This window comes from Oncorhynchus clarkii, chromosome 16, assembly GCF_045791955.1.
Source record: "Oncorhynchus clarkii lewisi isolate Uvic-CL-2024 chromosome 16, UVic_Ocla_1.0, whole genome shotgun sequence".
Classification (NCBI taxonomy): Eukaryota; Metazoa; Chordata; class Actinopteri; order Salmoniformes; family Salmonidae; genus Oncorhynchus; species Oncorhynchus clarkii.
Genome location: NC_092162.1, coordinates 22642345 through 22669155, shown reverse-complemented (window position 1 = coordinate 22669155; position 26811 = coordinate 22642345). Strand labels below are relative to the sequence as shown.

Below are 26811 nucleotides of genomic sequence, written 5' to 3'. Positions count from 1 at the left end.
ATTTTCGCCTGCCGTATCAGTTCTGTTATACTCACAGACAGGATTTTAACAGTTTTGGAAACTTTAGAGTGTTTTATATCCACATCTACCAATTATATGCATATCCGAGCTTCTTGGCCTGAGTAACAGGGCACGCTTCTCATCCATATGCCGAAATACTGCCTCCAAGCCAAAAGAAGTTCAACTCCCTGTTCGAAGACTGATTTAAGACTGTCAATCACACAGCATCATCTTATTTAGGAATTTGCAGTGTGCCATGCTTCTGTGAGAGACAATTGTGATCTTAAGCAGCATTGGTTTTGTGGTTTCTGTAAAGCCACATTGGTTCTTGTGCTGATTCATTGACTTCGCTGTGTAAAGAAGGCAGAGATTGCACAGATAAAATCCCTGACCACGACGTGATTTGAACACGCAACCTTCTGATCTGGAGTCAGACGCGCTACCTTTGCGCCACGAGGTCTTGTACAATGTGTTTTTTGGAGGGGATGCCTAGTTCAGATTTCGTTGACTGTATCATTTGGAATGAAGACCTGGTTCTCTGGAGAAATGTACCATCTGACAATGCCCCCTCGTCAGCACGTGCCTCTGCCCGGCGGGTTAGGTGTATGAAAATAAGCAAAAGCAGAGCCCGGATAGCTCAGTCGGTAGAGCATCAGACTTTTAATCTGAGGGTCCAGGGTTCAAGTCCCTGTTCGGGCGATCCTTTAATGTTCACCTTTCTTCACTACGCTGTCTTTCTGAACTTGCATTTTCCTTGACTTTCCATGACATGTTCGACCTGAGGACAAAACACTCACAGAGCCAAAACAGCTTAGTCTGAAGACATCCTCATAGTACCGATAAAGTTTGTAGAAACATGTCAAACGATGTTAAAATGAATCCTCAGGTTGTCTATTGTCTTAATAATTGATCATATTTCAACCGGACAATAGCGTATTCAATAGAAAGGAAAAACAACGGTCACGCTCCCAAACCAGCACTGCATGCTTCCTAAGCACTGACAGAAAGGTCTCGTTCTTCGTAATTTTTCAGAAAAGAAGCCTGAAACAATGTCTAAAGACTGTTGACATCTAGTGGAAGCCATAGGAACTGCAATCTGGGTCCGAACCCATTAGAAACTCAATAAGCATTCAATTGAAAACTACCCACATCAAAAAAAAATCGCACTTCCTGGAATGATTTTCCTCAGGTTTTCGCCTATCAGTTCTGTTATACTCACAGACAGGATTTTAACAGTTTTGGAAACTGTAGAGTGTTTTATATCCACATCTACCAATTATATGCATATCCGAGCTTCTGGGCCTGAGTAACAGGGCACGCTTCTCATCCATATGCCGAAATACTGCCTCCAAGCCAAAAGAAGTTCAGCTCCCTGTTCGAAGACTGATTTAAGTCTGTCAATCACACAGCATCATCTTATTTAGGAATTTGCAGTGTGCCATGCTTCTGTGAGAGACAATTGTGATCTTAAGCAGCATTGGTTTGGTGGTTTCTGTAAAGCCACATTGGTTCTTGTGCTGATTCATTGACTTTGCTGTGTAAAGAAGGCAGAGATTGCACACATAAAATCCCTGACCACGACGTGATTTGAACACTCAACCTTCTGATCTGGAGTCAGACGCGCTACCTTTGCGCCACGAGGTCTTGTACAATGTGTTTTTTGGAGGGGATGCCTAGTTCAGATTTCGTTGACTGTATCATTTGGAATGAAGACCTGGTTCTCTGGAGAAATGTACCATCTGACAATGCCCCCTCGTCAGCACGTGCCTCTGCCCGGCGGGTTAGGTGTATGAAAATAAGCAAAAGCAGAGCCCGGATAGCTCAGTCGGTAGAGCATCAGACTTTTAATCTGAGGGTCCAGGGTTCAAGTCCCTGTTCGGGCGATCCTTTAATGTTCGTCTTTCTGAACTTGCATTTTCCTTGACTTTCCATGACATGTTCGACCTGAGGACAAAACACTCACAGAGCCAAAACAGCTTAGTCTGAAGACATCCTCATAGTACCGATAAAGTTTGTAGAAACATGTCAAACGATGTTAAAATGAATCCTCAGGTTGTCTATTGTCTTAATAATTGATCATATTTCAACCGGACAATAGCGTATTCAATAGAAAGGAAAAACAACGGTCACGCTCCCAAAACAGCACTGCATGCTTCCTAAGCACTGACAGAAAGGTCTCGTTCTTCGTAATTTTTCAGAAAAGAAGCCTGAAACAATGTCTAAAGACTGTTGACATCTAGTGGAAGCCATAGGAACTGCAATCTGGGTCCGAACCCATTAGAAACTCAATAAGCATTCAATTGAAAACTACCCACATCAAAAAAAAATCGCACTTCCTGGAATGATTTTCCTCAGATTTTCGCCTGCCGTATCAGTTCTGTTATACTCACAGACAGGATTTTAACAGTTTTGGAAACTTTAGAGTGTTTTATATCCACATCTACCAATTATATGCATATCCGAGCTTCTGGGCCTGAGTAACAGGGCACGCTTCTCATCCATATGCCGAAATACTGCCTCCAAGCCAAAAGAGGTTCAACTCCCTGTTCGAAGACTGATTTAAGTCTGTCAATCACACAGCATCATCTTATTTAGGAATTTGCAGTGTGCCATGCTTCTGTGAGAGACAATTGTGATCTTAAGCAGCATTGGTTTTGTGGTTTCTGTAAAGCCACATTGGTTCTTGTGCTGATTCATTGACTTCGCTGTGTAAAGAAGGCAGAGATTGCACAGATAAAATCCCTGACCACAACGTGATTTGAACACGCAACCTTCTAATCTGGAGTCAGACGCGCTACCTTTGCGCCACGAGGTCTTGTACAATGTGTTTTTTGGAGGGGATGCCTAGTTCAGATTTCGTTGACTGTATCATTTGGAATGAAGACTTGGTTCTCTGGGGAAATGTACCATCTGACAATGCCCCCTCGTCAGCACGTGCCTCTGCCCGGCGGGTTAGGTGTATGAAAATAAGCAAAAGCAGAGCCCGGATAGCTCAGTCGGTAGAGCATCAGACTTTTAATCTGAGGGTCCAGGGTTCAAGTCCCTGTTCGGGCGATCCTTTAATGTTCACCTTTCTTCACTACGCTGTCTTTCTGAACTTGCATTTTCCTTGACTTTCCATGACATGTTCGACCTGAGGACAAAACACTCACAGAGCCAAAACAGCTTAGTCTGAAGACATCCTCATAGTACCGATAAAGTTTGTAGAAACATGTCAAACGATGTTAAAATGAATCCTCAGGTTGTCTATTGTCTTAATAATTGATCATATTTCAACCGGACAATAGCGTATTCAATAGAAAGGAAAAACAACGGTCACGCTCCCAAAACAGCACTGCATGCTTCCTAAGCACTGACAGAAAGGTCTCGTTCTTCGTAATTTTTCAGAAAAGAAGCCTGAAACAATGTCTAAAGACTGTTGACATCTAGTGGAAGCCATAGGAACTGCAATCTGGGTCCGAACCCATTAGAAACTCAATAAGCATTCAATTGAAAACTACCCACATCAAAAAAAAATCGCACTTCCTGGAATGATTTTCCTCAGATTTTCGCCTGCCGTATCAGTTCTGTTATACTCACAGACAGGATTTTAACAGTTTTGGAAACTTTAGAGTGTTTTATATCCACATCTACCAATTATATGCATATCCGAGCTTCTGGGCCTGAGTAACAGGGCACGCTTCTCATCCATATGCCGAAATACTGCCTCCAAGCCAAAAGAAGTTCAACTCCCTGTTCGAAGACTGATTTAAGTCTGTCAATCACACAGCATCATCTTATTTAGGAATTTGCAGTGTGCCATGCTTCTGTGAGAGACAATTGTGATCTTAAGCAGCATTGGTTTTGTGGTTTCTGTAAAGCCACATTGGTTCTTGTGCTGATTCATTGACTTCGCTGTGTAAAGAAGGCAGAGATTGCACAGATAAAATCCCTGACCACGACGTGATTTGAACACGCAACCTTCTGATCTGGAGTCAGACGCGCTACCTTTGCGCCACGAGGTCTTGTACAATGTGTTTTTTGGAGGGGATGCCTAGTTCAGATTTCGTTGACTGTATCATTTGGAATGAAGACCTGGTTCTCTGGGGAAATGTACCATCTGACAATGCCCCCTCGTCAGCACGTGCCTCTGCCCGGCGGGTTAGGTGTATGAAAATAAGCAAAAGCAGAGCCCGGATAGCTCAGTCGGTAGAGCATCAGACTTTTAATCTGAGGGTCCAGGGTTCAAGTCCCTGTTCGGGCGATCCTTTAATGTTCACCTTTCTTCACTACGCTGTCTTTCTGAACTTGCATTTTCCTTGACTTTCCATGACATGTTCGACCTGAGGACAAAACACTCACAGAGCCAAAACAGCTTAGTCTGAAGACATCCTCATAGTACCGATAAAGTTTGTAGAAACATGTCAAACGATGTTAAAATGAATCCTCAGGTTGTCTATTGTCTTAATAATTGATCATATTTCAACCGGACAATAGCGTATTCAATAGAAAGGAAAAACAACGGTCACGCTCCCAAACCAGCACTGCATGCTTCCTAAGCACTGACAGAAAGGTCTCGTTCTTCGTAATTTTTCAGAAAAGAAGCCTGAAACAATGTCTAAAGACTGTTGACATCTAGTGGAAGCCATAGGAACTGCAATCTGGGTCCGAACCCATTAGAAACTCAATAAGCATTCAATTGAAAACTACCCACATCAAAAAAAAATCGCACTTCCTGGAATGATTTTCCTCAGGTTTTCGCCTGCCGTATCAGTTCTGTTATACTCACAGACAGGATTTTAACAGTTTTGGAAACTTTAGAGTGTTTTATATCCACATCTACCAATTATATGCATATCCGAGCTTCTGGGCCTGAGTAACAGGGCACGCTTCTCATCCATATGCCGAAATACTGCCTCCAAGCCAAAAGAAGTTCAACTCCCTGTTCGAAGACTGATTTAAGTCTGTCAATCACACAGCATCATCTTATTTAGGAATTTGCAGTGTGCCATGCTTCTGTGAGAGACAATTGTGATCTTAAGCAGCATTGGTTTGGTGGTTTCTGTAAAGCCACATTGGTTCTTGTGCTGATTCATTGACTTCGCTGTGTAAAGAAGGCAGAGATTGCACACATAAAATCCCTGACCACGACGTGATTTGAACACGCAACCTTCTGATCTGGAGTCAGACGCGCTACCTTTGCGCCACGAGGTCTTGTACAATGTGTTTTTTGGAGGGGATGCCTAGTTCAGATTTCGTTGACTGTATCATTTGGAATGAAGACCTGGTTCTCTGGAGAAATGTACCATCTGACAATGCCCCCTCGTCAGCACGTGCCTCTGCCCGGCGGGTTAGGTGTATGAAAATAAGCAAAAGCAGAGCCCGGATAGCTCAGTCGGTAGAGCATCAGACTTTTAATCTGAGGGTCCAGGGTTCAAGTCCCTGTTCGGGCGATCCTTTAATGTTCACCTTTCTTCACTACGCTGTCTTTCTGAACTTGCATTTTCCTTGACTTTCCATGACATGTTCGACCTGAGGACAAAACACTCACAGAGCCAAAACAGCTTAGTCTGAAGACATCCTCATAGTACCGATAAAGTTTGTAGAAACATGTCAAACGATGTTAAAATGAATCCTCAGGTTGTCTATTGTCTTAATAATTGATCATATTTCAACCGGACAATAGCGTATTCAATAGAAAGGAAAAACAACGGTCACGCTCCCAAAACAGCACTGCATGCTTCCTAAGCACTGACAGAAAGGTCTCGTTCTTCGTAATTTTTCAGAAAAGAAGCCTGAAACAATGTCTAAAGACTGTTGACATCTAGTGGAAGCCATAGGAACTGCAATCTGGGTCCGAACCCATTAGAAACTCAATAAGCATTCAATTGAAAACTACCCACATCAAAAAAAATCGCACTTCCTGGAATGATTTTCCTCAGGTTTTCGCCTATCAGTTCTGTTATACTCACAGACAGGATTTTAACAGTTTTGGAAACTTTAGAGTGTTTTATATCCACATCTACCAATTATATGCATATCCGAGCTTCTGGGCCTGAGTAACAGGGCACGCTTCTCATCCATATGCCGAAATACTGCCTCCAAGCCAAAAGAGGTTCAACTCCCTGTTCGAAGACTGATTTAAGTCTGTCAATCACACAGCATCATCTTATTTAGGAATTTGCAGTGTGCCATGCTTCTGTGAGAGACAATTGTGATCTTAAGCAGCATTGGTTTGGTGGTTTCTGTAAAGCCACATTGGTTCTTGTGCTGATTCATTGACTTCGCTGTGTAAAGAAGGCAGAGATTGCACAGATAAAATCCCTGACCACGACGTGATTTGAACACGCAACCTTCTGATCTGGAGTCAGACGCGCTACCTTTGCGCCACGAGGTCTTGTACAATGTGTTTTTTGGAGGGGATGCCTAGTTCAGATTTCGTTGACTGTATCATTTGGAATGAAGACTTGGTTCTCTGGGGAAATGTACCATCTGACAATGCCCCCTCGTCAGCACGTGCCTCTGCCCGGCGGGTTAGGTGTATGAAAATAAGCAAAAGCAGAGCCCGGATAGCTCAGTCGGTAGAGCATCAGACTTTTAATCTGAGGGTCCAGGGTTCAAGTCCCTGTTCGGGCGATCCTTTAATGTTCACCTTTCTTCACTACGCTGTCTTTCTGAACTTGCATTTTCCTTGACTTTCCATGACATGTTCGACCTGAGGACAAAACACTCACAGAGCCAAAACAGCTTAGTCTGAAGACATCCTCATAGTACCGATAAAGTTTGTAGAAACATGTCAAACGATGTTAAAATGAATCCTCAGGTTGTCTATTGTCTTAATAATTGATCATATTTCAACCGGACAATAGCGTATTCAATAGAAAGGAAAAACAACGGTCACGCTCCCAAACCAGCACTGCATGCTTCCTAAGCACTGACAGAAAGGTCTCGTTCTTCGTAATTTTTCAGAAAAGAAGCCTGAAACAATGTCTAAAGACTGTTGACATCTAGTGGAAGCCATAGGAACTGCAATCTGGGTCCGAACCCATTAGAAACTCAATAAGCATTCAATTGAAAACTACCCACATCAAAAAAAATCGCACTTCCTGGAATGATTTTCCTCAGGTTTTCGCCTGCCGTATCAGTTCTGTTATACTCACAGACAGGATTTTAAGAGTTTTGGAAACTTTAGAGTGTTTTATATCCACATCTACCAATTATATGCATATCCGAGCTTCTGGGCCTGAGTAACAGGGCACGCTTCTCATCCATATGCCGAAATACTGCCTCCAAGCCAAAAGAAGTTCAACTCCCTGTTCGAAGACTGATTTAAGTCTGTCAATCACACAGCATCATCTTATTTAGGAATTTGCAGTGTGCCATGCTTCTGTGAGAGACAATTGTGATCTTAAGCAGCATTGGTTTTGTGGTTTCTGTAAAGCCACATTGGTTCTTGTGCTGATTCATTGACTTCGCTGTGTAAAGAAGGCAGAGATTGCACAGATAAAATCCCTGACCACGACGTGATTTGAACACGCAACCTTCTGATCTGGAGTCAGACGCGCTACCTTTGCGCCACGAGGTCTTGTACAATGTGTTTTTTGGAGGGGATGCCTAGTTCAGATTTCGTTGACTGTATCATTTGGAATGAAGACCTGGTTCTCTGGAGAAATGTACCATCTGACAATGCCCCCTCGTCAGCACGTGCCTCTGCCCGGCGGGTTAGGTGTATGAAAATAAGCAAAAGCAGAGCCCGGATAGCTCAGTCGGTAGAGCATCAGACTTTTAATCTGAGGGTCCAGGGTTCAAGTCCCTGTTCGGGCGATCCTTTAATGTTCACCTTTCTTCACTACGCTGTCTTTCTGAACTTGCATTTTCCTTGACTTTCCATGACATGTTCGACCTGAGGACAAAACACTCACAGAGCCAAAACAGCTTAGTCTGAAGACATCCTCATAGTACCGATAAAGTTTGTAGAAACATGTCAAACGATGTTAAAATGAATCCTCAGGTTGTCTATTGTCTTAATAATTGATCATATTTCAACCGGACAATAGCGTATTCAATAGAAAGGAAAAACAACGGTCACGCTCCCAAAACAGCACTGCATGCTTCCTAAGCACTGACAGAAAGGTCTCGTTCTTCGTAATTTTTCAGAAAAGAAGCCTGAAACAATGTCTAAAGACTGTTGACATCTAGTGGAAGCCATAGGAACTGCAATCTGGGTCCGAACCCATTAGAAACTCAATAAGCATTCAATTGAAAACTACCCACATCAAAAAAAAATCGCACTTCCTGGAATGATTTTCCTCAGGTTTTCGCCTGCCGTATCAGTTCTGTTATACTCACAGACAGGATTTTAACAGTTTTGGAAACTTTAGAGTGTTTTATATCCACATCTACCAATTATATGCATATCCGAGCTTCTGGGCCTGAGTAACAGGGCACGCTTCTCATCCATATGCCGAAATACTGCCTCCAAGCCAAAAGAGGTTCAACTCCCTGTTCGAAGACTGATTTAAGTCTGTCAATCACACAGCATCATCTTATTTAGGAATTTGCAGTGTGCCATGCTTCTGTGAGAGACAATTGTGATCTTAAGCAGCATTGGTTTTGTGGTTTCTGTAAAGCCACATTGGTTCTTGTGCTGATTCATTGACTTCGCTGTGTAAAGAAGGCAGAGATTGCACAGATAAAATCCCTGACCACAACGTGATTTGAACACGCAACCTTCTGATCTGGAGTCAGACGCGCTACCTTTGCGCCACGAGGTCTTGTACAATGTGTTTTTTGGAGGGGATGCCTAGTTCAGATTTCGTTGACTGTATCATTTGGAATGAAGACTTGGTTCTCTGGGGAAATGTACCATCTGACAATGCCCCCTCGTCAGCACGTGCCTCTGCCCGGCGGGTTAGGTGTATGAAAATAAGCAAAAGCAGAGCCCGGATAGCTCAGTCGGTAGAGCATCAGACTTTTAATCTGAGGGTCCAGGGTTCAAGTCCCTGTTCGGGCGATCCTTTAATGTTCACCTTTCTTCACTACGCTGTCTTTCTGAACTTGCATTTTCCTTGACTTTCCATGACATGTTCGACCTGAGGACAAAACACTCACAGAGCCAAAACAGCTTAGTCTGAAGACATCCTCATAGTACCGATAAAGTTTGTAGAAACATGTCAAACGATGTTAAAATGAATCCTCAGGTTGTCTATTGTCTTAATAATTGATCATATTTCAACCGGACAATAGCGTATTCAATAGAAAGGAAAAACAACGGTCACGCTCCCAAAACAGCACTGCATGCTTCCTAAGCACTGACAGAAAGGTCTCGTTCTTCGTAATTTTTCAGAAAAGAAGCCTGAAACAATGTCTAAAGACTGTTGACATCTAGTGGAAGCCATAGGAACTGCAATCTGGGTCCGAACCCATTAGAAACTCAATAAGCATTCAATTGAAAACTACCCACATCAAAAAAAAATCGCACTTCCTGGAATGATTTTCCTCAGATTTTCGCCTGCCGTATCAGTTCTGTTATACTCACAGACAGGATTTTAACAGTTTTGGAAACTTTAGAGTGTTTTATATCCACATCTACCAATTATATGCATATCCGAGCTTCTGGGCCTGAGTAACAGGGCACGCTTCTCATCCATATGCCGAAATACTGCCTCCAAGCCAAAAGAAGTTCAACTCCCTGTTCGAAGACTGATTTAAGTCTGTCAATCACACAGCATCATCTTATTTAGGAATTTGCAGTGTGCCATGCTTCTGTGAGAGACAATTGTGATCTTAAGCAGCATTGGTTTTGTGGTTTCTGTAAAGCCACATTGGTTCTTGTGCTGATTCATTGACTTCGCTGTGTAAAGAAGGCAGAGATTGCACAGATAAAATCCCTGACCACGACGTGATTTGAACACGCAACCTTCTGATCTGGAGTCAGACGCGCTACCTTTGCGCCACGAGGTCTTGTACAATGTGTTTTTTGGAGGGGATGCCTAGTTCAGATTTCGTTGACTGTATCATTTGGAATGAAGACCTGGTTCTCTGGGGAAATGTACCATCTGACAATGCCCCCTCGTCAGCACGTGCCTCTGCCCGGCGGGTTAGGTGTATGAAAATAAGCAAAAGCAGAGCCCGGATAGCTCAGTCGGTAGAGCATCAGACTTTTAATCTGAGGGTCCAGGGTTCAAGTCCCTGTTCGGGCGATCCTTTAATGTTCACCTTTCTTCACTACGCTGTCTTTCTGAACTTGCATTTTCCTTGACTTTCCATGACATGTTCGACCTGAGGACAAAACACTCACAGAGCCAAAACAGCTTAGTCTGAAGACATCCTCATAGTACCGATAAAGTTTGTAGAAACATGTCAAACGATGTTAAAATGAATCCTCAGGTTGTCTATTGTCTTAATAATTGATCATATTTCAACCGGACAATAGCGTATTCAATAGAAAGGAAAAACAACGGTCACGCTCCCAAACCAGCACTGCATGCTTCCTAAGCACTGACAGAAAGGTCTCGTTCTTCGTAATTTTTCAGAAAAGAAGCCTGAAACAATGTCTAAAGACTGTTGACATCTAGTGGAAGCCATAGGAACTGCAATCTGGGTCCGAACCCATTAGAAACTCAATAAGCATTCAATTGAAAACTACCCACATCAAAAAAAATCGCACTTCCTGGAATGATTTTCCTCAGATTTTCGCCTGCCGTATCAGTTCTGTTATACTCACAGACAGGATTTTAACAGTTTTGGAAACTTTAGAGTGTTTTATATCCACATCTACCAATTATATGCATATCCGAGCTTCTGGGCCTGAGTAACAGGGCACGCTTCTCATCCATATGCCGAAATACTGCCTCCAAGCCAAAAGAAGTTCAACTCCCTGTTCGAAGACTGATTTAAGTCTGTCAATCACACAGCATCATCTTATTTAGGAATTTGCAGTGTGCCATGCTTCTGTGAGAGACAATTGTGATCTTAAGCAGCATTGGTTTGGTGGTTTCTGTAAAGCCACATTGGTTCTTGTGCTGATTCATTGACTTCGCTGTGTAAAGAAGGCAGAGATTGCACACATAAAATCCCTGACCACGACGTGATTTGAACACGCAACCTTCTGATCTGGAGTCAGACGCGCTACCTTTGCGCCACGAGGTCTTGTACAATGTGTTTTTTGGAGGGGATGCCTAGTTCAGATTTCGTTGACTGTATCATTTGGAATGAAGACCTGGTTCTCTGGGGAAATGTACCATCTGACAATGCCCCCTCGTCAGCACGTGCCTCTGCCCGGCGGGTTAGGTGTATGAAAATAAGCAAAAGCAGAGCCCGGATAGCTCAGTCGGTAGAGCATCAGACTTTTAATCTGAGGGTCCAGGGTTCAAGTCCCTGTTCGGGCGATCCTTTAATGTTCACCTTTCTTCACTACGCTGTCTTTCTGAACTTGCATTTTCCTTGACTTTCCATGACATGTTCGACCTGAGGACAAAACACTCACAGAGCCAAAACAGCTTAGTCTGAAGACATCCTCATAGTACCGATAAAGTTTGTAGAAACATGTCAAACGATGTTAAAATGAATCCTCAGGTTGTCTATTGTCTTAATAATTGATCATATTTCAACCGGACAATAGCGTATTCAATAGAAAGGAAAAACAACGGTCACGCTCCCAAAACAGCACTGCATGCTTCCTAAGCACTGACAGAAAGGTCTCGTTCTTCGTAATTTTTCAGAAAAGAAGCCTGAAACAATGTCTAAAGACTGTTGACATCTAGTGGAAGCCATAGGAACTGCAATCTGGGTCCGAACCCATTAGAAACTCAATAAGCGTTCAATTGAAAACTACCCACATCAAAAAAAAATCGCACTTCCTGGAATGATTTTCCTCAGGTTTTCGCCTGCCGTATCAGTTCTGTTATACTCACAGACAGGATTTTAACAGTTTTGGAAACTTTAGAGTGTTTTATATCCACATCTACCAATTATATGCATATCCGAGCTTCTGGGCCTGAGTAACAGGGCACGCTTCTCATCCATATGCCGAAATACTGCCTCCAAGCCAAAAGAGGTTCAACTCCCTGTTCGAAGACTGATTTAAGTCTGTCAATCACACAGCATCATCTTATTTAGGAATTTGCAGTGTGCCATGCTTCTGTGAGAGACAATTGTGATCTTAAGCAGCATTGGTTTTGTGGTTTCTGTAAAGCCACATTGGTTCTTGTGCTGATTCATTGACTTCGCTGTGTAAAGAAGGCAGAGATTGCACAGATAAAATCCCTGACCACAAAGTGATTTGAACACGCAACCTTCTAATCTGGAGTCAGACACGCTACCTTTGCGCCACGAGGTCTTGTACAATGTGTTTTTTGGAGGGGATACCTAGTTCAGATTTCGTTGACTGTATCATTTGGAATGAAGACTTGGTTCTCTGGGGAAATGTACCATCTGACAATGCCCCCTCGTCAGCACGTGCCTCTGCCCGGCGGGTTAGGTGTATGAAAATAAGCAAAAGCAGAGCCCGTATAGCTCAGTCGGTAGAGCATCAGACTTTTAATCTGAGGGTCCAGGGTTCAAGTCCCTGTTCGGGCGATCCTTTAATGTTCGTCTTTCTGAACTTGCATTTTCCTTGACTTTCCATGACATGTTCGACCTGAGGACAAAACACTCACAGAGCCAAAACAGCTTAGTCTGAAGACATCCTCATAGTACCGATAAAGTTTGTAGAAACATGTCAAACGATGTTAAAATGAATCCTCAGGTTGTCTATTGTCTTAATAATTGATCATATTTCAACCGGACAATAGCGTGTTCAATAGAAAGGAAAAACAACGGTCACGCTCCCAAACCAGCACTGCATGCTTCCTAAGGACTGACAGAAAGGTCTCGTTCTTTGTAATTTTTCAGAAAAGAAGCCTGAAACAATGTCTAAAGACTGTTGACATCTAGTGGAAGCCATAGGAACTGCAATCTGGGTCCGAACCCATTAGAAACTCAATAAGCATTCAATTGAAAACTACCCACATCAAAAAAAAATCGCACTTCCTGGAATGATTTTCCTCAGATTTTCGCCTGCCGTATCAGTTCTGTTATACTCACAGACAGGATTTTAACAGTTTTGGAAACTTTAGAGTGTTTTATATCCACATCTACCAATTATATGCATATCCGAGCTTCTGGGCCTGAGTAACAGGGCACGCTTCTCATCCATATGCCGAAATACTGCCTCCAAGCCAAAAGAGGTTCAACTCCCTGTTCGAAGACTGATTTAAGTCTGTCAATCACACAGCATCATCTTATTTAGGAATTTGCAGTGTGCCATGCTTCTGTGAGAGACAATTGTGATCTTAAGCAGCATTGGTTTTGTGGTTTCTGTAAAGCCACATTGGTTCTTGTGCTGATTCATTGACTTCGCTGTGTAAAGAAGGCAGAGATTGCACAGATAAAATCCCTGACCACGACGTGATTTGAACACGCAACCTTCTGATCTGGAGTCAGACGCGCTACCTTTGCGCCACGAGGTCTTGTACAATGTGTTTTTTGGAGGGGATGCCTAGTTCAGATTTCGTTGACTGTATCATTTGGAATGAAGACCTGGTTCTCTGGAGAAATGTACCATCTGACAATGCCCCCTCGTCAGCACGTGCCTCTGCCCGGCGGGTTAGGTGTATGAAAATAAGCAAAAGCAGAGCCCGGATAGCTCAGTCGGTAGAGCATCAGACTTTTAATCTGAGGGTCCAGGGTTCAAGTCCCTGTTCGGGCGATCCTTTAATGTTCACCTTTCTTCACTACGCTGTCTTTCTGAACTTGCATTTTCCTTGACTTTCCATGACATGTTCGACCTGAGGACAAAACACTCACAGAGCCAAAACAGCTTAGTCTGAAGACATCCTCATAGTACCGATAAAGTTTGTAGAAACATGTCAAACGATGTTAAAATGAATCCTCAGGTTGTCTATTGTCTTAATAATTGATCATATTTCAACCGGACAATAGCGTATTCAATAGAAAGGAAAAACAACGGTCACGCTCCCAAACCAGCACTGCATGCTTCCTAAGCACTGACAGAAAGGTCTCGTTCTTCGTAATTTTTCAGAAAAGAAGCCTGAAACAATGTCTAAAGACTGTTGACATCTAGTGGAAGCCATAGGAACTGCAATCTGGGTCCGAACCCATTAGAAACTCAATAAGCATTCAATTGAAAACTACCCACATCAAAAAAAATCGCACTTCCTGGAATGATTTTCCTCAGGTTTTCGCCTATCAGTTCTGTTATACTCACAGACATGATTTTAACAGTTTTGGAAACTTTAGAGTGTTTTATATCCACATCTACCAATTATATGCATATCCGAGCTTCTGGGCCTGAGTAACAGGATACGCTTCTCATCCATATGCCGAAATACTGCCTCCAAGCCAAAAGAAGTTCAACTCCCTGTTCGAAGACTGATTTAAGTCTGTCAATCACACAGCATCATCTTATTTAGGAATTTGCAGTGTGCCATGCTTCTGTGAGAGACAATTGTGATCTTAAACAGCATTGGTTTGGTGGTTTCTGTAAAGCCACATTGGTTCTTGTGCTGATTCATTGACTTTGCTGTGTAAAGAAGGCAGAGATTGCACACATAAAATCCCTGACCACGTGATTTGAACACGCAACCTTCTGATCTGGAGTCAGACGCGCTACCTTTGCGCCACTAGGTCTTGTACAATGTGTTTTTTGGAGGGGATGCCTAGTTCAGATTTCGTTGACTGTATCATTTGGAATGAAGACCTGGTTCTCTTGGGAAATGTACCATCTGACAATGCCCCCTCGTCAGCACGTGCCTCTGCCCAGCCGGTTAGGTGTATGAAAATAAGCAAAAGCAGAGCCCGGATAGCTCAGTCGGTAGAGCATCAGACTTTTAATCTGAGGGTCCAGGGTTCAAGTCCCTGTTCGGGCGATCCTTTAATGTTCACCTTTCTTCACTACGCTGTCTTTCTGAACTTGCATTTTCCTTGACTTTCCATGACATGTTCGACCTGAGGACAAAACACTCACAGAGCCAAAACAGCTTAGTCTGAAGACATCCTCATAGTACCGATAAAGTTTGTAGAAACATGTCAAACGATGTTAAAATGAATCCTCAGGTTGTCTATTGTCTTAATAATTGATAATATTTCAACCGGACAATAGCGTATTCAATAGAAAGGAAAAACAACGGTCACGCTCCCAAAACAGCACTGCATGCTTCCTAAGCACTGACAGAAAGGTCTCGTTCTTCGTAATTTTTCAGAAAAGAAGCCTGAAACAATGTCTAAAGACTGTTGACATCTAGTGGAAGCCATAGGAACTGCAATCTGGGTCCGAACCCATTAGAAACTCAATAAGCATTCAATTGAAAACTACCCACATCAAAAAAAAATCGCACTTCCTGGAATGATTTTCCTCAGATTTTCGCCTGCCGTATCAGTTCTGTTATACTCACAGACAGGATTTTAACAGTTTTGGAAACTTTAGAGTGTTTTATATCCACATCTACCAATTATATGCATATCCGAGCTTCTGGGCCTGAGTAACAGGGCACGCTTCTCATCCATATGCCGAAATACTGCCTCCAAGCCAAAAGAGGTTCAACTCCCTGTTCGAAGACTGATTTAAGTCTGTCAATCACACAGCATCATCTTATTTAGGAATTTGCAGTGTGCCATGCTTCTGTGAGAGACAATTGTGATCTTAAGCAGCATTGGTTTTGTGGTTTCTGTAAAGCCACATTGGTTCTTGTGCTGATTCATTGACTTCGCTGTGTAAAGAAGGCAGAGATTGCACAGATAAAATCCCTGACCACGACGTGATTTGAACACGCAACCTTCTGATCTGGAGTCAGACGCGCTACCTTTGCGCCACGAGGTCTTGTACAATGTGTTTTTTGGAGGGGATGCCTAGTTCAGATTTCGTTGACTGTATCATTTGGAATGAAGACTTGGTTCTCTGGGGAAATGTACCATCTGACAATGCCCCCTCGTCAGCACGTGCCTCTGCCCGGCGGGTTAGGTGTATGAAAATAAGCAAAAGCAGAGCCCGGATAGCTCAGTCGGTAGAGCATCAGACTTTTAATCTGAGGGTCCAGGGTTCAAGTCCCTGTTCGGGCGATCCTTTAATGTTCACCTTTCTTCACTACGCTGTCTTTCTGAACTTGCATTTTCCTTGACTTTCCATGACATGTTCGACCTGAGGACAAAACACTCACAGAGCCAAAACAGCTTAGTCTGAAGACATCCTCATAGTACCGATAAAGTTTGTAGAAACATGTCAAACGATGTTAAAATGAATCCTCAGGTTGTCTATTGTCTTAATAATTGATCATATTTCAACCGGACAATAGCGTATTCAATAGAAAGGAAAAACAACGGTCACGCTCCCAAAACAGCACTGCATGCTTCCTAAGCACTGACAGAAAGGTCTCGTTCTTCGTAATTTTTCAGAAAAGAAGCCTGAAACAATGTCTAAAGACTGTTGACATCTAGTGGAAGCCATAGGAACTGCAATCTGGGTCCGAACCCATTAGAAACTCAATAAGCATTCAATTGAAAACTACCCACATCAAAAAAAAATCGCACTTCCTGGAATGATTTTCCTCAGATTTTCGCCTGCCGTATCAGTTCTGTTATACTCACAGACAGGATTTTAACAGTTTTGGAAACTTTAGAGTGTTTTATATCCACATCTACCAATTATATGCATATCCGAGCTTCTGGGCCTGAGTAACAGGGCACGCTTCTCATCCATATGCCGAAATACTGCCTCCAAGCCAAAAGAAGTTCAACTCCCTGTTCGAAGACTGATTTAAGTCTGTCAATCACACAGCATCATCTTATTTAGGAATTTGCAGTGTGCCATGCTTCTGTGAGAGACAATTGTGATCTTAAGCAGCATTGGTTTTGTGGTTTCTGTAAAGCCACATTGGTTCTTGTGCTGATTCATTGACTTCGCTGTGTAAAGAAGGCAGAGATTGCACAGATAAAATCCCTGACCACGACGTGATTTGAACACGCAACCTTCTGATCTGGAGTCAGACGCGCTACCTTTGCGCCACGAGGTCTTGTACAATGTGTTTTTTGGAGGGGATGCCTAGTTCAGATTTCGTTGACTGTATCATTTGGAATGAAGACTTGGTTCTCTGGGGAAATGTACCATCTGACAATGCCCCCTCGTCAGCACGTGCCTCTGCCCGGCGGGTTAGGTGTATGAAAATAAGCAAAAGCAGAGCCCGGATAGCTCAGTCGGTAGAGCATCAGACTTTTAATCTGAGGGTCCAGGGTTCAAGTCCCTGTTCGGGCGATCCTTTAATGTTCACCTTTCTTCACTACGCTGTCTTTCTGAACTTGCATTTTCCTTGACTTTCCATGACATGTTCGACCTGAGGACAAAACACTCACAGAGCCAAAACAGCTTAGTCTGAAGACATCCTCATAGTACCGATAAAGTTTGTAGAAACATGTCAAACGATGTTAAAATGAATCCTCAGGTTGTCTATTGTCTTAATAATTGATCATATTTCAACCGGACAATAGCGTATTCAATAGAAAGGAAAAACAACGGTCACGCTCCCAAAACAGCACTGCATGCTTCCTAAGCACTGACAGAAAGGTCTCGTTCTTCGTAATTTTTCAGAAAAGAAGCCTGAAACAATGTCTAAAGACTGTTGACATCTAGTGGAAGCCATAGGAACTGCAATCTGGGTCCGAACCCATTAGAAACTCAATAAGCATTCAATTGAAAACTACCCACATCAAAAAAAAATCGCACTTCCTGGAATGATTTTCCTCAGATTTTCGCCTGCCGTATCAGTTCTGTTATACTCACAGACAGGATTTTAACAGTTTTGGAAACTTTAGAGTGTTTTATATCCACATCTACCAATTATATGCATATCCGAGCTTCTGGGCCTGAGTAACAGGGCACGCTTCTCATCCATATGCCGAAATACTGCCTCCAAGCCAAAAGAGGTTCAACTCCCTGTTCGAAGACTGATTTAAGTCTGTCAATCACACAGCATCATCTTATTTAGGAATTTGCAGTGTGCCATGCTTCTGTGAGAGACAATTGTGATCTTAAGCAGCATTGGTTTTGTGGTTTCTGTAAAGCCACATTGGTTCTTGTGCTGATTCATTGACTTCGCTGTGTAAAGAAGGCAGAGATTGCACAGATAAAATCCCTGACCACGACGTGATTTGAACACGCAACCTTCTGATCTGGAGTCAGACGCGCTACCTTTGCGCCACGAGGTCTTGTACAATGTGTTTTTTGGAGGGGATGCCTAGTTCAGATTTCGTTGACTGTATCATTTGGAATGAAGACTTGGTTCTCTGGGGAAATGTACCATCTGACAATGCCCCCTCGTCAGCACGTGCCTCTGCCCGGCGGGTTAGGTGTATGAAAATAAGCAAAAGCAGAGCCCGGATAGCTCAGTCGGTAGAGCATCAGACTTTTAATCTGAGGGTCCAGGGTTCAAGTCCCTGTTCGGGCGATCCTTTAATGTTCACCTTTCTTCACTACGCTGTCTTTCTGAACTTGCATTTTCCTTGACTTTCCATGACATGTTCGACCTGAGGACAAAACACTCACAGAGCCAAAACAGCTTAGTCTGAAGACATCCTCATAGTACCGATAAAGTTTGTAGAAACATGTCAAACGATGTTAAAATGAATCCTCAGGTTGTCTATTGTCTTAATAATTGATCATATTTCAACCGGACAATAGCGTATTCAATAGAAAGGAAAAACAACGGTCACGCTCCCAAAACAGCACTGCATGCTTCCTAAGCACTGACAGAAAGGTCTCGTTCTTCGTAATTTTTCAGAAAAGAAGCCTGAAACAATGTCTAAAGACTGTTGACATCTAGTGGAAGCCATAGGAACTGCAATCTGGGTCCGAACCCATTAGAAACTCAATAAGCATTCAATTGAAAACTACCCACATCAAAAAAAATCGCACTTCCTGGAATGATTTTCCTCAGATTTTCGCCTGCCGTATCAGTTCTGTTATACTCACAGACAGGATTTTAACAGTTTTGGAAACTTTAGAGTGTTTTATATCCACATCTACCAATTATATGCATATCCGAGCTTCTGGGCCTGAGTAACAGGGCACGCTTCTCATCCATATGCCGAAATACTGCCTCCAAGCCAAAAGAGGTTCAACTCCCTGTTCGAAGACTGATTTAAGTCTGTCAATCACACAGCATCATCTTATTTAGGAATTTGCAGTGTGCCATGCTTCTGTGAGAGACAATTGTGATCTTAAGCAGCATTGGTTTTGTGGTTTCTGTAAAGCCACATTGGTTCTTGTGCTGATTCATTGACTTCGCTGTGTAAAGAAGGCAGAGATTGCACAGATAAAATCCCTGACCACAACGTGATTTGAACACGCAACCTTCTAATCTGGAGTCAGACGCGCTACCTTTGCGCCACGAGGTCTTGTACAATGTGTTTTTTGGAGGGGATGCCTAGTTCAGATTTCGTTGACTGTATCATTTGGAATGAAGACTTGGTTCTCTGGGGAAATGTACCATCTGACAATGCCCCCTCGTCAGCACGTGCCTCTGCCCGGCGGGTTAGGTGTATGAAAACAAGCAAAAGCAGAGCCCGGATAGCTCAGTCGGTAGAGCATCAGACTTTTAATCTGAGGGTCCAGGGTTCAAGTCCCTGTTCGGGCGATCCTTTAATGTTCACCTTTCTTCACTACGCTGTCTTTCTGAACTTGCATTTTCCTTGACTTTCCATGACATGTTCGACCTGAGGACAAAACACTCACAGAGCCAAAACAGCTTAGTCTGAAGACATCCTCATAGTACCGATAAAGTTTGTAGAAACATGTCAAACGATGTTAAAATGAATCCTCAGGTTGTCTATTGTCTTAATAATTGATCATATTTCAACCGGACAATAGCGTATTCAATAGAAAGGAAAAACAACGGTCACGCTCCCAAAACAGCACTGCATGCTTCCTAAGCACTGACAGAAAGGTCTCGTTCTTCGTAATTTTTCAGAAAAGAAGCCTGAAACAATGTCTAAAGACTGTTGACATCTAGTGGAAGCCATAGGAACTGCAATCTGGGTCCGAACCCATTAGAAACTCAATAAGCATTCAATTGAAAACTACCCACATCAAAAAAAAATCGCACTTCCTGGAATGATTTTCCTCAGATTTTCGCCTGCCGTATCAGTTCTGTTATACTCACAGACAGGATTTTAACAGTTTTGGAAACTTTAGAGTGTTTTATATCCACATCTACCAATTATATGCATATCCGAGCTTCTGGGCCTGAGTAACAGGGCACGCTTCTCATCCATATGCCGAAATACTGCCTCCAAGCCAAAAGAGGTTCAACTCCCTGTTCGAAGACTGATTTAAGTCTGTCAATCACACAGCATCATCTTATTTAGGAATTTGCAGTGTGCCATGCTTCTGTGAGAGACAATTGTGATCTTAAGCAGCATTGGTTTTGTGGTTTCTGTAAAGCCACATTGGTTCTTGTGCTGATTCATTGACTTCGCTGTGTAAAGAAGGCAGAGATTGCACAGATAAAATCCCTGACCACAACGTGATTTGAACACGCAACCTTCTAATCTGGAGTCAGACGCGCTACCTTTGCGCCACGAGGTCTTGTACAATGTGTTTTTTGGAGGGGATGCCTAGTTCAGATTTCGTTGACTGTATCATTTGGAATGAAGACTTGGTTCTCTGGGGAAATGTACCATCTGACAATGCCCCCTCGTCAGCACGTGCCTCTGCCCGGCGGGTTAGGTGTATGAAAACAAGCAAAAGCAGAGCCCGGATAGCTCAGTCGGTAGAGCATCAGACTTTTAATCTGAGGGTCCAGGGTTCAAGTCCCTGTTCGGGCGATCCTTTAATGTTCACCTTTCTTCACTACGCTGTCTTTCTGAACTTGCATTTTCCTTGACTTTCCATGACATGTTCGACCTGAGGACAAAACACTCACAGAGCCAAAACAGCTTAGTCTGAAGACATCCTCATAGTACCGATAAAGTTTGTAGAAACATGTCAAACGATGTTAAAATGAATCCTCAGGTTGTCTATTGTCTTAATAATTGATCATATTTCAACCGGACAATAGCGTATTCAATAGAAAGGAAAAACAACGGTCACGCTCCCAAAACAGCACTGCATGCTTCCTAAGCACTGACAGAAAGGTCTCGTTCTTCGTAATTTTTCAGAAAAGAAGCCTGAAACAATGTCTAAAGACTGTTGACATCTAGTGGAAGCCATAGGAACTGCAATCTGGGTCCGAACCCATTAGAAACTCAATAAGCATTCAATTGAAAACTACCCACATCAAAAAAAAATCGCACTTCCTGGAATGATTTTCCTCAGATTTTCGCCTGCCGTATCAGTTCTGTTATACTCACAGACAGGATTTTAACAGTTTTGGAAACTTTAGAGTGTTTTATATCCACATCTACCAATTATATGCATATCCGAGCTTCTGGGCCTGAGTAACAGGGCACGCTTCTCATCCATATGCCGAAATACTGCCTCCAAGCCAAAAGAGGTTCAACTCCCTGTTCGAAGACTGATTTAAGTCTGTCAATCACACAGCATCATCTTATTTAGGAATTTGCAGTGTGCCATGCTTCTGTGAGAGACAATTGTGATCTTAAGCAGCATTGGTTTTGTGGTTTCTGTAAAGCCACATTGGTTCTTGTGCTGATTCATTGACTTCGCTGTGTAAAGAAGGCAGAGATTGCACAGATAAAATCCCTGACCACGACGTGATTTGAACACGCAACCTTCTGATCTGGAGTCAGACGCGCTACCTTTGCGCCACGAGGTCTTGTACAATGTGTTTTTTGGAGGGGATGCCTAGTTCAGATTTCGTTGACTGTATCATTTGGAATGAAGACTTGGTTCTCTGGGGAAATGTACCATCTGACAATGCCCCCTCGTCAGCACGTGCCTCTGCCCGGCGGGTTAGGTGTATGAAAATAAGCAAAAGCAGAGCCCGGATAGCTCAGTCGGTAGAGCATCAGACTTTTAATCTGAGGGTCCAGGGTTCAAGTCCCTGTTCGGGCGATCCTTTAATGTTCACCTTTCTTCACTACGCTGTCTTTCTGAACTTGCATTTTCCTTGACTTTCCATGACATGTTCGACCTGAGGACAAAACACTCACAGAGCCAAAACAGCTTAGTCTGAAGACATCCTCATAGTACCGATAAAGTTTGTAGAAACATGTCAAACGATGTTAAAATGAATCCTCAGGTTGTCTATTGTCTTAATAATTGATCATATTTCAACCGGACAATAGCGTATTCAATAGAAAGGAAAAACAACGGTCACGCTCCCAAAACAGCACTGCATGCTTCCTAAGCACTGACAGAAAGGTCTCGTTCTTCGTAATTTTTCAGAAAAGAAGCCTGAAACAATGTCTAAAGACTGTTGACATCTAGTGGAAGCCATAGGAACTGCAATCTGGGTCCGAACCCATTAGAAACTCAATAAGCATTCAATTGAAAACTACCCACATCAAAAAAAAATCGCACTTCCTGGAATGATTTTCCTCAGATTTTCGCCTGCCGTATCAGTTCTGTTATACTCACAGACAGGATTTTAACAGTTTTGGAAACTTTAGAGTGTTTTATATCCACATCTACCAATTATATGCATATCCGAGCTTCTGGGCCTGAGTAACAGGGCACGCTTCTCATCCATATGCCGAAATACTGCCTCCAAGCCAAAAGAGGTTCAACTCCCTGTTCGAAGACTGATTTAAGTCTGTCAATCACACAGCATCATCTTATTTAGGAATTTGCAGTGTGCCATGCTTCTGTGAGAGACAATTGTGATCTTAAGCAGCATTGGTTTTGTGGTTTCTGTAAAGCCACATTGGTTCTTGTGCTGATTCATTGACTTCGCTGTGTAAAGAAGGCAGAGATTGCACAGATAAAATCCCTGACCACAACGTGATTTGAACACGCAACCTTCTAATCTGGAGTCAGACGCGCTACCTTTGCGCCACGAGGTCTTGTACAATGTGTTTTTTGGAGGGGATGCCTAGTTCAGATTTCGTTGACTGTATCATTTGGAATGAAGACTTGGTTCTCTGGGGAAATGTACCATCTGACAATGCCCCCTCGTCAGCACGTGCCTCTGCCCGGCGGGTTAGGTGTATGAAAACAAGCAAAAGCAGAGCCCGGATAGCTCAGTCGGTAGAGCATCAGACTTTTAATCTGAGGGTCCAGGGTTCAAGTCCCTGTTCGGGCGATCCTTTAATGTTCACCTTTCTTCACTACGCTGTCTTTCTGAACTTGCATTTTCCTTGACTTTCCATGACATGTTCGACCTGAGGACAAAACACTCACAGAGCCAAAACAGCTTAGTCTGAAGACATCCTCATAGTACCGATAAAGTTTGTAGAAACATGTCAAACGATGTTAAAATGAATCCTCAGGTTGTCTATTGTCTTAATAATTGATCATATTTCAACCGGACAATAGCGTATTCAATAGAAAGGAAAAACAACGGTCACGCTCCCAAAACAGCACTGCATGCTTCCTAAGCACTGACAGAAAGGTCTCGTTCTTCGTAATTTTTCAGAAAAGAAGCCTGAAACAATGTCTAAAGACTGTTGACATCTAGTGGAAGCCATAGGAACTGCAATCTGGGTCCGAACCCATTAGAAACTCAATAAGCATTCAATTGAAAACTACCCACATCAAAAAAAAATCGCACTTCCTGGAATGATTTTCCTCAGATTTTCGCCTGCCGTATCAGTTCTGTTATACTCACAGACAGGATTTTAACAGTTTTGGAAACTTTAGAGTGTTTTATATCCACATCTACCAATTATATGCATATCCGAGCTTCTGGGCCTGAGTAACAGGGCACGCTTCTCATCCATATGCCGAAATACTGCCTCCAAGCCAAAAGAGGTTCAACTCCCTGTTCGAAGACTGATTTAAGTCTGTCAATCACACAGCATCATCTTATTTAGGAATTTGCAGTGTGCCATGCTTCTGTGAGAGACAATTGTGATCTTAAGCAGCATTGGTTTTGTGGTTTCTGTAAAGCCACATTGGTTCTTGTGCTGATTCATTGACTTCGCTGTGTAAAGAAGGCAGAGATTGCACAGATAAAATCCCTGACCACGACGTGATTTGAACACGCAACCTTCTGATCTGGAGTCAGACGCGCTACCTTTGCGCCACGAGGTCTTGTACAATGTGTTTTTTGGAGGGGATGCCTAGTTCAGATTTCGTTGACTGTATCATTTGGAATGAAGACTTGGTTCTCTGGGGAAATGTACCATCTGACAATGCCCCCTCGTCAGCACGTGCCTCTGCCCGGCGGGTTAGGTGTATGAAAATAAGCAAAAGCAGAGCCCGGATAGCTCAGTCGGTAGAGCATCAGACTTTTAATCTGAGGGTCCAGGGTTCAAGTCCCTGTTCGGGCGATCCTTTAATGTTCACCTTTCTTCACTACGCTGTCTTTCTGAACTTGCATTTTCCTTGACTTTCCATGACATGTTCGACCTGAGGACAAAACACTCACAGAGCCAAAACAGCTTAGTCTGAAGACATCCTCATAGTACCGATAAAGTTTGTAGAAACATGTCAAACGATGTTAAAATGAATCCTCAGGTTGTCTATTGTCTTAATAATTGATCATATTTCAACCGGACAATAGCGTATTCAATAGAAAGGAAAAACAACGGTCACGCTCCCAAAACAGCACTGCATGCTTCCTAAGCACTGACAGAAAGGTCTCGTTCTTCGTAATTTTTCAGAAAAGAAGCCTGAAACAATGTCTAAAGACTGTTGACATCTAGTGGAAGCCATAGGAACTGCAATCTGGGTCCGAACCCATTAGAAACTCAATAAGCATTCAATTGAAAACTACCCACATCAAAAAAAAATCGCACTTCCTGGAATGATTTTCCTCAGATTTTCGCCTGCCGTATCAGTTCTGTTATACTCACAGACAGGATTTTAACAGTTTTGGAAACTTTAGAGTGTTTTATATCCACATCTACCAATTATATGCATATCCGAGCTTCTGGGCCTGAGTAACAGGGCACGCTTCTCATCCATATGCCGAAATACTGCCTCCAAGCCAAAAGAGGTTCAACTCCCTGTTCGAAGACTGATTTAAGTCTGTCAATCACACAGCATCATCTTATTTAGGAATTTGCAGTGTGCCATGCTTCTGTGAGAGACAATTGTGATCTTAAGCAGCATTGGTTTTGTGGTTTCTGTAAAGCCACATTGGTTCTTGTGCTGATTCATTGACTTCGCTGTGTAAAGAAGGCAGAGATTGCACAGATAAAATCCCTGACCACGACGTGATTTGAACACGCAACCTTCTGATCTGGAGTCAGACGCGCTACCTTTGCGCCACGAGGTCTTGTACAATGTGTTTTTTGGAGGGGATGCCTAGTTCAGATTTCGTTGACTGTATCATTTGGAATGAAGACTTGGTTCTCTGGGGAAATGTACCATCTGACAATGCCCCCTCGTCAGCACGTGCCTCTGCCCGGCGGGTTAGGTGTATGAAAATAAGCAAAAGCAGAGCCCGGATAGCTCAGTCGGTAGAGCATCAGACTTTTAATCTGAGGGTCCAGGGTTCAAGTCCCTGTTCGGGCGATCCTTTAATGTTCACCTTTCTTCACTACGCTGTCTTTCTGAACTTGCATTTTCCTTGACTTTCCATGACATGTTCGACCTGAGGACAAAACACTCACAGAGCCAAAACAGCTTAGTCTGAAGACATCCTCATAGTACCGATAAAGTTTGTAGAAACATGTCAAACGATGTTAAAATGAATCCTCAGGTTGTCTATTGTCTTAATAATTGATCATATTTCAACCGGACAATAGCGTATTCAATAGAAAGGAAAAACAACGGTCACGCTCCCAAAACAGCACTGCATGCTTCCTAAGCACTGACAGAAAGGTCTCGTTCTTCGTAATTTTTCAGAAAAGAAGCCTGAAACAATGTCTAAAGACTGTTGACATCTAGTGGAAGCCATAGGAACTGCAATCTGGGTCCGAACCCATTAGAAACTCAATAAGCATTCAATTGAAAACTACCCACATCAAAAAAAAATCGCACTTCCTGGAATGATTTTCCTCAGATTTTCGCCTGCCGTATCAGTTCTGTTATACTCACAGACAGGATTTTAACAGTTTTGGAAACTTTAGAGTGTTTTATATCCACATCTACCAATTATATGCATATCCGAGCTTCTGGGCCTGAGTAACAGGGCACGCTTCTCATCCATATGCCGAAATACTGCCTCCAAGCCAAAAGAGGTTCAACTCCCTGTTCGAAGACTGATTTAAGTCTGTCAATCACACAGCATCATCTTATTTAGGAATTTGCAGTGTGCCATGCTTCTGTGAGAGACAATTGTGATCTTAAGCAGCATTGGTTTTGTGGTTTCTGTAAAGCCACATTGGTTCTTGTGCTGATTCATTGACTTCGCTGTGTAAAGAAGGCAGAGATTGCACAGATAAAATCCCTGACCACAACGTGATTTGAACACGCAACCTTCTAATCTGGAGTCAGACGCGCTACCTTTGCGCCACGAGGTCTTGTACAATGTGTTTTTTGGAGGGGATGCCTAGTTCAGATTTCGTTGACTGTATCATTTGGAATGAAGACTTGGTTCTCTGGGGAAATGTACCATCTGACAATGCCCCCTCGTCAGCACGTGCCTCTGCCCGGCGGGTTAGGTGTATGAAAATAAGCAAAAGCAGAGCCCGGATAGCTCAGTCGGTAGAGCATCAGACTTTTAATCTGAGGGTCCAGGGTTCAAGTCCCTGTTCGGGCGATCCTTTAATGTT

General features: G+C 42.9%; 44 non-coding genes across 44 annotated transcripts; 23 read left to right on the top strand and 21 right to left on the bottom strand.

Moving 5' to 3' along the window:
* Positions 1-388: 388 nt before the first annotated feature.
* trnaw-cca (transfer RNA tryptophan (anticodon CCA)) lies at positions 389-460 on the bottom strand. Its single transcript has one exon. It is a non-coding gene; the product is annotated as a tRNA-Trp (tRNA).
* A 166-nt stretch (positions 461-626) lies between these two features.
* On the top strand, positions 627-699 carry trnak-uuu (transfer RNA lysine (anticodon UUU)). Its single transcript has one exon. It is a non-coding gene; the product is annotated as a tRNA-Lys (tRNA).
* An 873-nt stretch (positions 700-1572) lies between these two features.
* On the bottom strand, positions 1573-1644 carry trnaw-cca (transfer RNA tryptophan (anticodon CCA)). The gene has a single exon. It is a non-coding gene; the product is annotated as a tRNA-Trp (tRNA).
* Positions 1645-1810: 166 nt separating this feature from the next.
* Positions 1811-1883, top strand: trnak-uuu (transfer RNA lysine (anticodon UUU)). Its single transcript has one exon. It is a non-coding gene; the product is annotated as a tRNA-Lys (tRNA).
* An 860-nt stretch (positions 1884-2743) lies between these two features.
* Positions 2744-2815, bottom strand: trnaw-cca (transfer RNA tryptophan (anticodon CCA)). Its single transcript has one exon. It is a non-coding gene; the product is annotated as a tRNA-Trp (tRNA).
* A 166-nt stretch (positions 2816-2981) lies between these two features.
* Positions 2982-3054, top strand: trnak-uuu (transfer RNA lysine (anticodon UUU)). Its single transcript has one exon. It is a non-coding gene; the product is annotated as a tRNA-Lys (tRNA).
* An 878-nt stretch (positions 3055-3932) lies between these two features.
* trnaw-cca (transfer RNA tryptophan (anticodon CCA)) lies at positions 3933-4004 on the bottom strand. The gene has a single exon. It is a non-coding gene; the product is annotated as a tRNA-Trp (tRNA).
* Positions 4005-4170: 166 nt separating this feature from the next.
* On the top strand, positions 4171-4243 carry trnak-uuu (transfer RNA lysine (anticodon UUU)). Its single transcript has one exon. It is a non-coding gene; the product is annotated as a tRNA-Lys (tRNA).
* An 878-nt stretch (positions 4244-5121) lies between these two features.
* trnaw-cca (transfer RNA tryptophan (anticodon CCA)) lies at positions 5122-5193 on the bottom strand. Its single transcript has one exon. It is a non-coding gene; the product is annotated as a tRNA-Trp (tRNA).
* Positions 5194-5359: 166 nt separating this feature from the next.
* On the top strand, positions 5360-5432 carry trnak-uuu (transfer RNA lysine (anticodon UUU)). The gene has a single exon. It is a non-coding gene; the product is annotated as a tRNA-Lys (tRNA).
* Positions 5433-6304: 872 nt separating this feature from the next.
* On the bottom strand, positions 6305-6376 carry trnaw-cca (transfer RNA tryptophan (anticodon CCA)). The gene has a single exon. It is a non-coding gene; the product is annotated as a tRNA-Trp (tRNA).
* Positions 6377-6542: 166 nt separating this feature from the next.
* trnak-uuu (transfer RNA lysine (anticodon UUU)) lies at positions 6543-6615 on the top strand. The gene has a single exon. It is a non-coding gene; the product is annotated as a tRNA-Lys (tRNA).
* An 877-nt stretch (positions 6616-7492) lies between these two features.
* Positions 7493-7564, bottom strand: trnaw-cca (transfer RNA tryptophan (anticodon CCA)). The gene has a single exon. It is a non-coding gene; the product is annotated as a tRNA-Trp (tRNA).
* Positions 7565-7730: 166 nt separating this feature from the next.
* On the top strand, positions 7731-7803 carry trnak-uuu (transfer RNA lysine (anticodon UUU)). The gene has a single exon. It is a non-coding gene; the product is annotated as a tRNA-Lys (tRNA).
* Positions 7804-8681: 878 nt separating this feature from the next.
* Positions 8682-8753, bottom strand: trnaw-cca (transfer RNA tryptophan (anticodon CCA)). Its single transcript has one exon. It is a non-coding gene; the product is annotated as a tRNA-Trp (tRNA).
* A 166-nt stretch (positions 8754-8919) lies between these two features.
* trnak-uuu (transfer RNA lysine (anticodon UUU)) lies at positions 8920-8992 on the top strand. The gene has a single exon. It is a non-coding gene; the product is annotated as a tRNA-Lys (tRNA).
* Positions 8993-9870: 878 nt separating this feature from the next.
* Positions 9871-9942, bottom strand: trnaw-cca (transfer RNA tryptophan (anticodon CCA)). The gene has a single exon. It is a non-coding gene; the product is annotated as a tRNA-Trp (tRNA).
* A 166-nt stretch (positions 9943-10108) lies between these two features.
* Positions 10109-10181, top strand: trnak-uuu (transfer RNA lysine (anticodon UUU)). The gene has a single exon. It is a non-coding gene; the product is annotated as a tRNA-Lys (tRNA).
* Positions 10182-11058: 877 nt separating this feature from the next.
* trnaw-cca (transfer RNA tryptophan (anticodon CCA)) lies at positions 11059-11130 on the bottom strand. Its single transcript has one exon. It is a non-coding gene; the product is annotated as a tRNA-Trp (tRNA).
* A 166-nt stretch (positions 11131-11296) lies between these two features.
* trnak-uuu (transfer RNA lysine (anticodon UUU)) lies at positions 11297-11369 on the top strand. Its single transcript has one exon. It is a non-coding gene; the product is annotated as a tRNA-Lys (tRNA).
* A 1116-nt stretch (positions 11370-12485) lies between these two features.
* trnak-uuu (transfer RNA lysine (anticodon UUU)) lies at positions 12486-12558 on the top strand. Its single transcript has one exon. It is a non-coding gene; the product is annotated as a tRNA-Lys (tRNA).
* An 860-nt stretch (positions 12559-13418) lies between these two features.
* trnaw-cca (transfer RNA tryptophan (anticodon CCA)) lies at positions 13419-13490 on the bottom strand. The gene has a single exon. It is a non-coding gene; the product is annotated as a tRNA-Trp (tRNA).
* Positions 13491-13656: 166 nt separating this feature from the next.
* Positions 13657-13729, top strand: trnak-uuu (transfer RNA lysine (anticodon UUU)). Its single transcript has one exon. It is a non-coding gene; the product is annotated as a tRNA-Lys (tRNA).
* A 1107-nt stretch (positions 13730-14836) lies between these two features.
* trnak-uuu (transfer RNA lysine (anticodon UUU)) lies at positions 14837-14909 on the top strand. Its single transcript has one exon. It is a non-coding gene; the product is annotated as a tRNA-Lys (tRNA).
* Positions 14910-15787: 878 nt separating this feature from the next.
* On the bottom strand, positions 15788-15859 carry trnaw-cca (transfer RNA tryptophan (anticodon CCA)). Its single transcript has one exon. It is a non-coding gene; the product is annotated as a tRNA-Trp (tRNA).
* Positions 15860-16025: 166 nt separating this feature from the next.
* trnak-uuu (transfer RNA lysine (anticodon UUU)) lies at positions 16026-16098 on the top strand. The gene has a single exon. It is a non-coding gene; the product is annotated as a tRNA-Lys (tRNA).
* An 878-nt stretch (positions 16099-16976) lies between these two features.
* On the bottom strand, positions 16977-17048 carry trnaw-cca (transfer RNA tryptophan (anticodon CCA)). Its single transcript has one exon. It is a non-coding gene; the product is annotated as a tRNA-Trp (tRNA).
* Positions 17049-17214: 166 nt separating this feature from the next.
* On the top strand, positions 17215-17287 carry trnak-uuu (transfer RNA lysine (anticodon UUU)). Its single transcript has one exon. It is a non-coding gene; the product is annotated as a tRNA-Lys (tRNA).
* Positions 17288-18165: 878 nt separating this feature from the next.
* Positions 18166-18237, bottom strand: trnaw-cca (transfer RNA tryptophan (anticodon CCA)). The gene has a single exon. It is a non-coding gene; the product is annotated as a tRNA-Trp (tRNA).
* Positions 18238-18403: 166 nt separating this feature from the next.
* On the top strand, positions 18404-18476 carry trnak-uuu (transfer RNA lysine (anticodon UUU)). The gene has a single exon. It is a non-coding gene; the product is annotated as a tRNA-Lys (tRNA).
* Positions 18477-19353: 877 nt separating this feature from the next.
* trnaw-cca (transfer RNA tryptophan (anticodon CCA)) lies at positions 19354-19425 on the bottom strand. Its single transcript has one exon. It is a non-coding gene; the product is annotated as a tRNA-Trp (tRNA).
* Positions 19426-19591: 166 nt separating this feature from the next.
* Positions 19592-19664, top strand: trnak-uuu (transfer RNA lysine (anticodon UUU)). The gene has a single exon. It is a non-coding gene; the product is annotated as a tRNA-Lys (tRNA).
* Positions 19665-20542: 878 nt separating this feature from the next.
* Positions 20543-20614, bottom strand: trnaw-cca (transfer RNA tryptophan (anticodon CCA)). Its single transcript has one exon. It is a non-coding gene; the product is annotated as a tRNA-Trp (tRNA).
* Positions 20615-20780: 166 nt separating this feature from the next.
* trnak-uuu (transfer RNA lysine (anticodon UUU)) lies at positions 20781-20853 on the top strand. The gene has a single exon. It is a non-coding gene; the product is annotated as a tRNA-Lys (tRNA).
* An 878-nt stretch (positions 20854-21731) lies between these two features.
* On the bottom strand, positions 21732-21803 carry trnaw-cca (transfer RNA tryptophan (anticodon CCA)). Its single transcript has one exon. It is a non-coding gene; the product is annotated as a tRNA-Trp (tRNA).
* Positions 21804-21969: 166 nt separating this feature from the next.
* On the top strand, positions 21970-22042 carry trnak-uuu (transfer RNA lysine (anticodon UUU)). The gene has a single exon. It is a non-coding gene; the product is annotated as a tRNA-Lys (tRNA).
* Positions 22043-22920: 878 nt separating this feature from the next.
* trnaw-cca (transfer RNA tryptophan (anticodon CCA)) lies at positions 22921-22992 on the bottom strand. The gene has a single exon. It is a non-coding gene; the product is annotated as a tRNA-Trp (tRNA).
* Positions 22993-23158: 166 nt separating this feature from the next.
* trnak-uuu (transfer RNA lysine (anticodon UUU)) lies at positions 23159-23231 on the top strand. The gene has a single exon. It is a non-coding gene; the product is annotated as a tRNA-Lys (tRNA).
* Positions 23232-24109: 878 nt separating this feature from the next.
* trnaw-cca (transfer RNA tryptophan (anticodon CCA)) lies at positions 24110-24181 on the bottom strand. The gene has a single exon. It is a non-coding gene; the product is annotated as a tRNA-Trp (tRNA).
* Positions 24182-24347: 166 nt separating this feature from the next.
* Positions 24348-24420, top strand: trnak-uuu (transfer RNA lysine (anticodon UUU)). The gene has a single exon. It is a non-coding gene; the product is annotated as a tRNA-Lys (tRNA).
* Positions 24421-25298: 878 nt separating this feature from the next.
* Positions 25299-25370, bottom strand: trnaw-cca (transfer RNA tryptophan (anticodon CCA)). The gene has a single exon. It is a non-coding gene; the product is annotated as a tRNA-Trp (tRNA).
* A 166-nt stretch (positions 25371-25536) lies between these two features.
* trnak-uuu (transfer RNA lysine (anticodon UUU)) lies at positions 25537-25609 on the top strand. The gene has a single exon. It is a non-coding gene; the product is annotated as a tRNA-Lys (tRNA).
* An 878-nt stretch (positions 25610-26487) lies between these two features.
* trnaw-cca (transfer RNA tryptophan (anticodon CCA)) lies at positions 26488-26559 on the bottom strand. Its single transcript has one exon. It is a non-coding gene; the product is annotated as a tRNA-Trp (tRNA).
* Positions 26560-26725: 166 nt separating this feature from the next.
* Positions 26726-26798, top strand: trnak-uuu (transfer RNA lysine (anticodon UUU)). Its single transcript has one exon. It is a non-coding gene; the product is annotated as a tRNA-Lys (tRNA).
* Positions 26799-26811: the final 13 nt, after the last annotated feature.